Genomic DNA, 12059 nt, shown 5'->3' with positions numbered 1-12059 from the left:
CCCTGGAATACCAGTAGTGGTTTCCGATGCACATCTGGAGACAATCTGTAATCTGTGGACTATCAGAGTGTTGATGAAACACAGAAATTGCATCGGGATTGAATACAACAGTTACCACCAGCACTTTCCTCCATGGGAGTAATGTCTCAAACAGTCTACGCTTTGATCGTTCCCAGGAAGACCAGTAGTAGTTTCCGATGCACATCTGGAGGCAATCTGTAATCTGTGGACCTTCAAAGTGTTGACGAAACAAAGAAATTGCATCATGAGTGAAAACAAGAGTTACCATCCGCACTTTCCTCCATGGGAGTAATGTGTGAAACAGTCTACGCTTTGATCGTTCCCTGGAAGACCAGTAGTAGTTTCGATTCACATCTGGAATCATTCTGTAATCTGTGGACCTTCAATGTGTTGATGAAACACAGAAATTGCGTCGGGATTTAATACAACAGTCACCATGCGGACTTTCCTCCATGGGAGTAATGTCTCAAACAGTCTACGCTTTGATCGTTCCCTGGAAGACCAGTAGTAGTTTCCGATGCACATCTGGAGGAATTCAGTAATCTGTGGACTATCAGAGTGTTGATGAAACTCAGAAATTGCATCGGGATTGAATACAACAGTCACCATGCGCACTTTCTTCCAAAGGAGCAATGTCTAAATCAGTCTACGCTTTGATCGTACCCTGCAAGACCAGTAGTAATTTCCGGTTCACATCTGGAGACAATCTGTAATCTGTGGACCTTCAAAGTGTTGATGAAACAAAGAAATTGCATAATGAGTGAAAACAAGAGTTACCATCCGCACTTTCCTCCATGGGAGTAATGTCTTAAACAGTCTACGCATTGATCGTTCCCTGGATGACCAGTAGTAGTTTCCGATGCACATCTGGAGGCATTCTGTAATCTGTGGACTGTCAGAGTGTTGAAGAAACACAGAAATTGCATCGGGATTGAATACAACAATCACCACGCGTACTTTCCTCCATGGGAGTAATGTCTCAAACAGTCTTCGCTTAGATCGTTCCCCGGAAGACCAGTAGTAGTTTCCGATGCACATCTGGAGGAATTCTGTAATCTGTGGACCTTCAAGGTGTTGATGAAACACAGAAATTGCATCGGGATTGAATACAACCGTCACCATGCGTACATTTCTCAATGGGAGTAATGTCTCAAACAGTCTACGCTTTGATCGTTCACTGGATGACCAGTAGTAGTTTACGATGCACATCTGGGGGCAATCTGTAATCTGTGGACCTTCAAAGTGTTGATGAAACACAGAAATTGCATCATGAGTGAATACAACAGTCACCATCCGCACTTTCCTCCATGGGAGTAATGTCTGAAACAGTCTACACTTTGATCGTTCCCTGGAAGACCAGTAGTAGTTCCGATTCATATCTGGAGGCATTCAGTAATCTGTGGACCTTCAAAGTGTTGATGAAACACAGAAATTGCATCGGGATTGAATACAACAGTCACCATCCGCATTTTCCTCCATGGGAGTAATGTCTGAAGTAGTCTAAGCTTTGATCGTTCCCTGGAAGACCAGTGGTAGTTTCCGATGCACATCTGAAGGCATTCTGTAATCTGTGGACTATCACAGTGTTGATGAAAGACAGAAATTGCATCGGGATTGAATACAACAGTCGCCATCCGCATTTTCCTCCATGAGAGTAATGTCGCAAACCGTCTACGCTTTGATCGTTCCCAGCAAGTCCAGTAGCAGTTTCCGATGCACATCTGGAGGCATTCTGTAATCTGTTTACTATCATAGTGTTGTTGATACACAGAAATTGCATCGGGATTGAATACAACAGTCACCATGCGGACTTTCCTCCATGGGAGTAATGTCTCCAACAGTCTACGCCTTGATCGTTCCCTGGAAGACCAGTAGTAGTCTCCGATGTTATCTGGAGGCATTCTGTAATCTGTGGACTATCAGACTGATGATGAAACACAAAAATGGCATGGGGATTGAATACAACACTCACCATGCGCACTTTCCTCCACGGAGTAATGTCTCAAACAGCATAACTTTTGATCGTTCCCTGGAAGACCAGTAGTAGTTTCAGATGCACATCTGGAGGCATTCTGTAATCTGTGGACTGTCAGAGTGTTGAAGAAACACAGAAATTGCATCGGGATTGAATACAACAGTCACCATGCGCACTTTCCTCCATGGGAGTAATGTCTCAAACAGTCTACGCTTAGATCGTTCCCCGGAAGACCAGTAATAGTTTCCGATGCACATCTGGAGGAATTCTGTAATCTGTGGACCTTCAAGGTGTTGATGAAACACAGAAATTGCATCGGGATTGAATACAACCGTCACCATGCGTACATTTCTCCATGGGAGTAATGTCTCAAACAGTCTACGCTTTGATCGTTCACTGGATGACCAGTAGTAGTTTACGATGCACATCTGGGGGCAATCTGTAATCTGTGGACCTTCAAAGTGTTGATGAAACACAGAAATTGCATCATGAGTGAATACAACAGTCACCATCCGCACTTTCCTCCATGGGAGTAATGTCTGAAACAGTCTACACTTTGATCATTCCCTGGATGACCAGTAGTAGTTCCGATTCACATCTGGAGGCATTCAGTAATCTGTAGACCTTCAAAGTGTTGATGAAACACAGATATTGCATCGGGATTGAATACAACAGTCACCATCCGCATTTTCCTCCATGGGAGTAATGTCTGAAGTAGTCTAAGCTTTGATCGTTCCCTGGAAGACCAGTGGTAGTTTCCGATGCACATCGGAAGGCATTCTGTAATCTGTGGACTATCACAATGTTGATGAAAGACAGAAATTGCATCGGGATTGAATACAACAGACGCCATCCGCATTTTCCTCCATGAGAGTAATGTCTCAAACCGTCTACGCTTTGATCGTTCCCAGCAAGTCCAGTAGCAGTTTCCGATGCACATCTGGAGGCATTCTGTAATCTGTTTACTATCATAGTGTTGTTGATACACAGAAATTGCATCGGTATTGAATACAACAGTCACCATGCGGACTTTCCTCCATGGGAGTAATGTCTCAAACAGTCTGCGCCTTGATCGTTCCCTGGAAGACCAGTAGTAGTCTCCGATGTTATCTGGAGGCATTCTGTAATCTGTGGACTATCAGACTGTTGATGAAACACAAAAATGGCATGGGGATTGAATACAACACTTACCATGCGCACTTTCCTCCACGGAGTAATGTCTCGAACAGCATAACCTTTGATCGTTCCCTGGAAGACCAGTAGTAGTTTCAGATGCACATCTCGAGACAATCTGTAATCTGTGGACTATCAGAGTGTTGATGAAACACATAAATTGCATCGTGATTGAATACAACAGTCACGAACCGCACTTTCTTCCAAGGGAGTAATGTCTCAAACAGTCTACGCTTTGATCGTTCCCAGGAAGACCAGTAGTAGTTTTCCGATGCACATCTGGAGGCCATCTGTAATCTGTGGACTGTCAGACTGTTGATGAATCACAGAAATTGCATCGAGATTGAATACAACAGTCAACATCCGCACTTTCCTCCATGGGAGTAATGTCTGAAACAGTCTACGCTTTGATCGTTCCCTGGAAGACCAGTAGTAATTTCCGATGCACATCTGGAGGCAATCTGTAATCTGTGGACCTTCAAAGTGTGGATGAAACACAGAAATTGCATCAGTAGTGAATACAACTAGGTTCATCCGCACTTTCCTCCATGGGAGTAATCTCTGAAACAGTCTACGGTTTGATCGTTACCAGGAAGACCAGTAGTAGTTTCCGATGCACATCTGGAGACAATCTGTAATCTGTGGACTATCAGAGTGCTTATGAAATACAGAAATTGCATGGGGATTGAATACAACAGTCACGATCCGCACTTTCCTCCATGGGAGTAACGTCCGAAACAGTCTACGCTTTGATCGTTCCCTGGAAGTCCAGTAGTAGATTCCGATGCACATCTGGAGGCATTCTGTAATCTGTGGGCCTTCAAAGTGTTGATGAAACACAGAAATTGCAGCGGGATTGAATACAACAGTAACCATGCACCCTTCCCTTCATGGGAGTAATAGCTCAAACAGCCTACGCTTTGATCATTCCCAGGAAGACCAGTAGTAGTTTCCGATGCACATCTGGAGGCATTCTGTAATCTGTGGACTATCAGACTGTTGATGAAACACAGAAATTGCATCGGGATTGAATACAACAGTCAATATTCGCTCTTTCCTCCATGGGAGTAATGTCTCAAACAGCATACGCTTTGATCGTTCCCTGGAAGGCCAGTAGTAGTTTCCGATGCACATCTGGAGGAATTCTGTAATCTGTGGACTTTCCGAGTGTTGATGAAACATAGAAATTGCATCGGGATTGAATACAACAGTCACAATGCGCACTTTCCTCCATAGGCGTAATGTCTGAAACAGTCTACGCTTTGATCGTTCCCCGGGAGACCAGTAGTAGTTTCCGATGCACATCTGGAGGCATTCTGTAATCTGTTGACTATCAGAGTGTTGATGAAATCAGAAATTCCATCGGGATTGAATACCACAGTCAAATTGCGCACTTTCCTCCACGGGAGTAATGTCTCAAACAGTCTACGCTTTGATCGTTCCCTGGAAGACCAGTAGTAGTTTCCGATGCACATCTGGAGACAATCTGTAATCTCTGGACTATCAGACTGTTGATGAAACACAGTAATTGCTTCGGGATTGAATACAACAGTTACCATCCGCACTTTCCTGTATGGGAGTAATGTCTCAAACAGCATACGCTTTGATCGTTCCCTGGATGGCCAGTAGTAGTTTCCGATGCACATCTGGAGGAATTCTGTAATCTGTGACTTTCCGAGTGTTGATGAAACAATAAAATTGCATCGGGATTGAATACAACAGTCACCATGCGCACTTTCCTCCATAGGAGTAATGTCTGAAACAGTCTACGCTTTGATCGTTCCCCGGGAGACCAGTAGTAGTTTCCGATGCACATCTGGAGGCATTCTGTAATCTGTTGACTATCAGAGTGTTGATGAAATCAGAAATTCCATCGGGATTGAATACCACAGTCAAATTGCGCACTTTCCTCCACGGGAGTAATGTCTCAAACAGTCTACGCTTTGATCGTTCCCTGGAAGACCAGTAGTAGTTTCCGATGCACATCTGGAGACAATCTGTAATCTGTGGACTATCAGACTGTTGATGAAACACAGTAATTGCTTCGGGATTGAATACAACAGTTACCATCCGCACTTTCCTGTATGGGAGTAATGTCTCAAACAGCATACGCTTTGATCGTTCCCTGGAATACCAGTAGTGGTTTCCGATGCACATCTGGAGACAATCTGTAATCTGTGGACTATCAGAGTGTTGATGAAACACAGAAATTGCATCGGGATTGAAAACAACTGTTACCACGAGCACTTTCCTCCATGGGAGTAATGTCTCAAACAGTCTACGCTTTGATCGTTCCCAGGAAGACCAGTAGTAGTTTCCGATGCACATCTGGAGGAATTCAGTAATCTGTGGACTATCAGAGTGTTGATGAAACTCAGAAATTGAATCGGGATTGAATACAACAGTCACCATGCGCACTTTCTTCCAAAGGAGCAATGTCTAAATCAGTCTACGCTTTGATCGTACCCTGCAAGACCAGTAGTAATTTCCGGTTCACATCTGGAGACAATCTGTAATCTGTGGACTATCAGAGTGTTGATGAAACACAGAAATTGCATCGGGATTGATTACAACAGTTACCATCTGCACTTTCCTCCATGGGAGTAATGTCTCAAACAGTCTACGCTTTGATCGTTCCCAGGAAAACCAGTAGTAGTTTCCGATGCACATCTGGAGGCAATCTGTAATCTGTGGACCTTCAAAGTGTTGATGAAACAAAGAAATTGCATAATGAGTGAAAACAAGAGTTACCATCCGCACTTTCCTCCATGGGAGTAATGTCTTAAACAGTCTACGCATTGATCGTTCCCTGAATGACCAGTAGTAGTTTCCGATGCACATCTGGAGGCATTCTGTAATCTGTGGACTGTCAGAGTGTTGAAGAAACACAGAAATTGCATCGGGATTGAATACAACAATCACCACGCGTACTTTCCTCCATGGGAGTAATGTCTCAAACAGTCTTCGCTTAGATCGTTCCCCGGAAGACCAGTAGTAGTTTCCGATGCACATCTGGAGGAATTCTGTAATCTGTGGACCTTCAAGGTGTTGATGAAACACAGAAATTGCATCGGGATTGAATACAACCGTCACCATGCGTACATTTCTCAATGGGAGTAATGTCTCAAACAGTCTACGCTTTGATCGTTCACTGGATGACCAGTAGTAGTTTACGATGCACATCTGGGGGCAATCTGTAATCTGTGGACCTTCAAACTGTTGATGAAACACAGAAATTGCATCATGAGTGAATACAACAGTCACCATCCGCACTTTCCTCCATGGGAGTAATGTCTGAAACAGTCTACACTTTGAACGTTCCCTGGAAGACCAGTAGTAGTTCCGATTCATATCTGGAGGCATTCAGTAATCTGTGGACCTTCAAAGTGTTGATGAAACACAGAAATTGCATCGGGATTGAATACAACAGTCACCATCCGCATTTTCCTCCATGGGAGTAATGTCTGAAGTAGTCTAAGCTTTGATCGTTCCCTGGAAGACCAGTGGTAGTTTCCGATGCACATCTGAAGGCATTCTGTAATCTGTGGACTATCACAGTGTTGATGAAAGACAGAAATTGCATCGGGATTGAATACAACAGTCGCCATCCGCATTTTCCTCCATGAGAGTAATGTCTCAAACCGTCTACGCTTTGATCGTTCCCAGCAAGTCCAGTAGCAGTTTCCGATGCACATCTGGAGGCATTCTGTAATCTGTTTACTATCATAGTGTTGTTGATACACAGAAATTGCATCGGGATTGAATACAACAGTCACCATGCGGGCTTTCCTCCATGGGAGTATAGTCTCCAACAGTCTACGCCTTGATCGTTCCCTGGAAGACCAGTAGTAGTCTCCGATGTTATCTGGAGGCATTCTGTAATCTGTGGACTATCGGACTGTTGATGAAACACAAAAATGGCATGGGGATTGAATACAACACTCACCATGCGCACTTTCCTCCACGGAGTAATGTCTCAAACAGCATAACTTTTGATCGTTCCCTGGAAGACCAGTAGTAGTTTCAGATGCACATCTGGAGGCATACTGTAATCTGTGGACTGTCAGAGTGTTGAAGAAACACAGAAATTGCATCGGGATTGAATACAACAGTCACCATGCGCGCTTTCCTCCATGGGAGTAATGTCTCAAACAGTCTACGCTTTGATCGTTCCCCGGGAGACCAGTAGTAGTTTCCGATGCACATCTGGAGGCATTCTGTAATCTGTTGACTATCAGAGTGTTGATGAAATCAGAAATTCCATCGGGATTGAATACCACAGTCAAATTGCGCACTTTCCTCCACGGGAGTAATGTCTCAAACAGTCTACGCTTTGATCGTTCCCTGGAAGACCAGTAGTAGTTTCCGATGCACATCTGGAGACAATCTGTAATCTCTGGACTATCAGACTGTTGATGAAACACAGTAATTGCTTCGGGATTGAATACAACAGTTACCATCCGCACTTTCCTGTATGGGAGTAATGTCTCAAACAGCATACGCTTTGATCGTTCCCTGGATGGCCAGTAGTAGTTTCCGATGCACATCTGGAGGAATTCTGTAATCTGTGACTTTCCGAGTGTTGATGAAACAATAAAATTGCATCGGGATTGAATACAACAGTCACCATGCGCACTTTCCTCCATAGGAGTAATGTCTGAAACAGTCTACGCTTTGATCGTTCCCCGGGAGACCAGTAGTAGTTTCCGATGCACATCTGGAGGCATTCTGTAATCTGTTGACTATCAGAGTGTTGATGAAATCAGAAATTCCATCGGGATTGAATACCACAGTCAAATTGCGCACTTTCCTCCACGGGAGTAATGTCTCAAACAGTCTACGCTTTGATCGTTCCCTGGAAGACCAGTAGTAGTTTCCGATGCACATCTGGAGACAATCTGTAATCTGTGGACTATCAGACTGTTGATGAAACACAGTAATTGCTTCGGGATTGAATACAACAGTTACCATCCGCACTTTCCTGTATGGGAGTAATGTCTCAAACAGCATACGCTTTGATCGTTCCCTGGAATACCAGTAGTGGTTTCCGATGCACATCTGGAGACAATCTGTAATCTGTGGACTATCAGAGTGTTGATGAAACACAGAAATTGCATCGGGATTGATTACAACAGTTACCATCTGCACTTTCCTCCATGGGAGTAATGTCTCAAACAGTCTACGCTTTGATCGTTCCCAGGAAAACCAGTAGTAGTTTCCGATGCACATCTGGAGGCAATCTGTAATCTGTGGACCTTCAAAGTGTTGATGAAACAAAGAAATTGCATAATGAGTGAAAACAAGAGTTACCATCCGCACTTTCCTCCATGGGAGTAATGTCTTAAACAGTCTACGCATTGATCGTTCCCTGAATGACCAGTAGTAGTTTCCGATGCACATCTGGAGGCATTCTGTAATCTGTGGACTGTCAGAGTGTTGAAGAAACACAGAAATTGCATCGGGATTGAATACAACAATCACCACGCGTACTTTCCTCCATGGGAGTAATGTCTCAAACAGTCTTCGCTTAGATCGTTCCCCGGAAGACCAGTAGTAGTTTCCGATGCACATCTGGAGGAATTCTGTAATCTGTGGACCTTCAAGGTGTTGATGAAACACAGAAATTGCATCGGGATTGAATACAACCGTCACCATGCGTACATTTCTCCATGGGAGTAATGTCTCAAACAGTCTACGCTTTGATCGTTCACTGGATGACCAGTAGTAGTTTACGATGCACATCTGGGGGCAATCTGTAATCTGTGGACCTTCAAAGTGTTGATGAAACACAGAAATTGCATCATGAGTGAATACAACAGTCACCATCCGCACTTTCCTCCATGGGAGTAATGTCTGAAACAGTCTACACTTTGATCATTCCCTGGATGACCAGTAGTAGTTCCGATTCACATCTGGAGGCATTCAGTAATCTGTAGACCTTCAAAGTGTTGATGATACACAGATATTGCATCGGGATTGAATACAACAGTCACCATCCGCATTTTCCACCATGGGAGTAATGTCTGAAGTAGTCTAAGCTTTGATCGTTCCCTGGAAGACCAGTGGTAGTTTCCGATGCACATCGGAAGGCATTCTGTAATCTGTGGACTATCACAATGTTGATGAAAGACAGAAATTGCATCGGGATTGAATACAACAGACGCCATCCGCATTTTCCTCCATGAGAGTAATGTCTCAAACCGTCTACGCTTTGATCGTTCCCAGCAAGTCCAGTAGCAGTTTCCGATGCACGTCTGGAGGCATTCTGTAATCTGTTTACTATCATAGTGTTGTTGATACACAGAAATTGCATCGGTATTAAATACAACAGTCACCATGCGGACTTTCCTCCATGGGAGTAATATCTCAAACAGTCTGCGCCTTGATCATTCCCTGGAAGACCAGTAGTAGTCTTCGATGTTATCTGGAGGCATTCTGTAATCTGTGGACTATCTGACTGTTGATGAAACACAAAAATGGCATGGGGATTGAATACAACACTCACCATGCGCACTTTCCTCCACGGAGTAATGTCTCGAACAGCAAAACCTTTGATCGTTCCCTGGAAGACCAGTAGTAGTTTCAGATGCACATCTCGAGACAATCTGTAATCTGTGGACTATCAGAGTGTTGATGAAACACAGAAATTGCATTGGGATTGAATACAACAGTCACGAACCGCACTTTCTTCCAAGGGAGTAATGTCTCAAACAGTCTACGCTTTGATCGTTCCCAGGAAGACCAGTAGTAGTTTTCCGATGCACATCTGGAGGCCATCTGTAATCTGTGGACTGTCAGACTGTTGATGAAACACAGAAATTGCATCGAGATTGAATACAACAGTCAACATCCGCACTTTCCTCCATGGGAGTAATGTCTGAAACAGTCTACCCTTTGATCGTTCCCTGGAAGACCAGTAGTAATTTCCGATGCACATCTGGAGGCAATCTGTAATCTGTGGACCTTCAAAGTGTGGATGAAACACAGAAATTGCATCAGTAGTGAATACAACTGGGTTCATCCGCACTTTCCTCCATGGGAGTAATCTCTGAAACAGTCTACGGTTTGATCGTTACCAGGAAGACCAGTAGTAGTTATCGATGCACATCTGGAGACAATCTGTAATCTGTGGACTATCAGAGTGCTTATGAAATACAGAAATTGCATGGGGATTGAATACAACAGTCACGATCCGCACTTTCCTCCATGGGAGTAACGTCCGAAACAGTCTACGCTTTGATCGTTTACTGGAAGTCCAGTAGTAGATTCCGATGCACATCTGGAGGCATTCTGTAATCTGTGGGCCTTCAAAGTGTTGATGAAACACAGAAATTGCATCGGGATTGAATACAACAGTAACCATGCACCCTTCCCTTCATGGGAGTAATAGCTCAAACAGCCTACGCTTTGATCATTCCCAGGAAGACCAGTAGTAGTTTCCGATGCACATCTGGAGGCATTCTGTAATCTGTGGACTATCAGACTGTTGATGAAACACAGAAATTGCATCGGGATTGAATACAACAGTCAATATTCGCTCTTTCCTCCATGGGAGTAATGTCTCAAACAGCATACGCTTTGATCGTTCCCTGGAAGGCCAGTAGTAGTTTCCGATGCACATCTGGAGGAATTCTGTAATCTGTGGACTTTCCGAGTGTTGATGAAACATAGAAATTGCATCGGGATTGAATACAACAGTCACCATGCGCACTTTCCTCCATAGGAGTAATGTCTGAAACAGTCTACGCTTTGGTCGTTCCCCGGGAGACCAGTAGTAGTTTCCGATGCACATCTGGAGGCATTCTGTAATCTGTTGACTATCAGAGTGTTGATGAAATCAGAAATTCCATCGGGATTGAATACCACAGTCAAATTGCGCACTTTCCTCCACGGGAGTAATGTCTCAAACAGTCTACGCTTTGATCGTTCCCTGGAAGACCAGTAGTAGTTTCCGATGCACATCTGGAGACAATCTGTAATCTGTGGACTATCAGACTGTTGATGAAACACAGTAATTGCTTCGGGATTGAATACAACAGTTACCATCCGCACTTTCCTGTATGGGAGTGATGTCTCAAACAGCATACGCTTTGATCGTTCCCTGGATGGCCAGTAGTAGTTTCCGATGCACATCTGGAGGAATTCTGTAATCTGTGACTTTCCGAGTGTTGATGAAACATAGAAATTGCATCGGGATTGAATACAACAGTCACCATGCGCACTTTCCTCCATATGAGTAATGTCTGAACCAGTCTACGCTTTGATCGTTCCCCGGGAGACCAGTAGTACTTTCCGATGCACATCTGGAGGCATTCTGTAATCTGTGGTCTATCCGGGTGTTGGTGAAACACAGAAATGGTATCGGCATTGAATACAACAGTCACCATGAGCACGCTCCTCAATTGGAGTAATGTCTCAAACAGTCTACGCCTTCATCGTTGCCTGGAAGACTAGTAGTAGTTTCCGATGTTATCTGGAGGCATTCTGTAATCTGTGAACAATCAGAGTGTTGTTGAAACACAGTAACTGCATCGCGATTTAATACAACAGTCACCATGCGCACTTTCCTCCACGGGAGTAATGACTCAAACAGTCTACGCTTTCATCATTCCCAGGAAGACAAGTAGTAGTTTCCGATGCACATGTGGTGGCATTCTGTAATCTGCGGACTATCAGAGTGTTGATGAAACACAGAAATTGCATCGGGATTGAATACAACAGTCACCATCCGCACTTTCCTCCATGGGAGTAATGTCTGAAACAGTCTACGCTTTGATCGTTCCCTGGAAGTCCAGTAGTAGTTTCCGATGCACATCTGGAGGAATTCTGTAATCTGTGGACTTTCCGAGTGTTGATGAAACATAGAAATTGCATCGGGATTGAATACAAC

This window comes from Schistocerca gregaria, chromosome 11 (assembly GCF_023897955.1).
Source record: "Schistocerca gregaria isolate iqSchGreg1 chromosome 11, iqSchGreg1.2, whole genome shotgun sequence".
In the NCBI taxonomy this organism is placed as follows: domain Eukaryota; kingdom Metazoa; phylum Arthropoda; class Insecta; order Orthoptera; family Acrididae; genus Schistocerca; species Schistocerca gregaria.
This window is presented reverse-complemented; position numbering follows the sequence as displayed.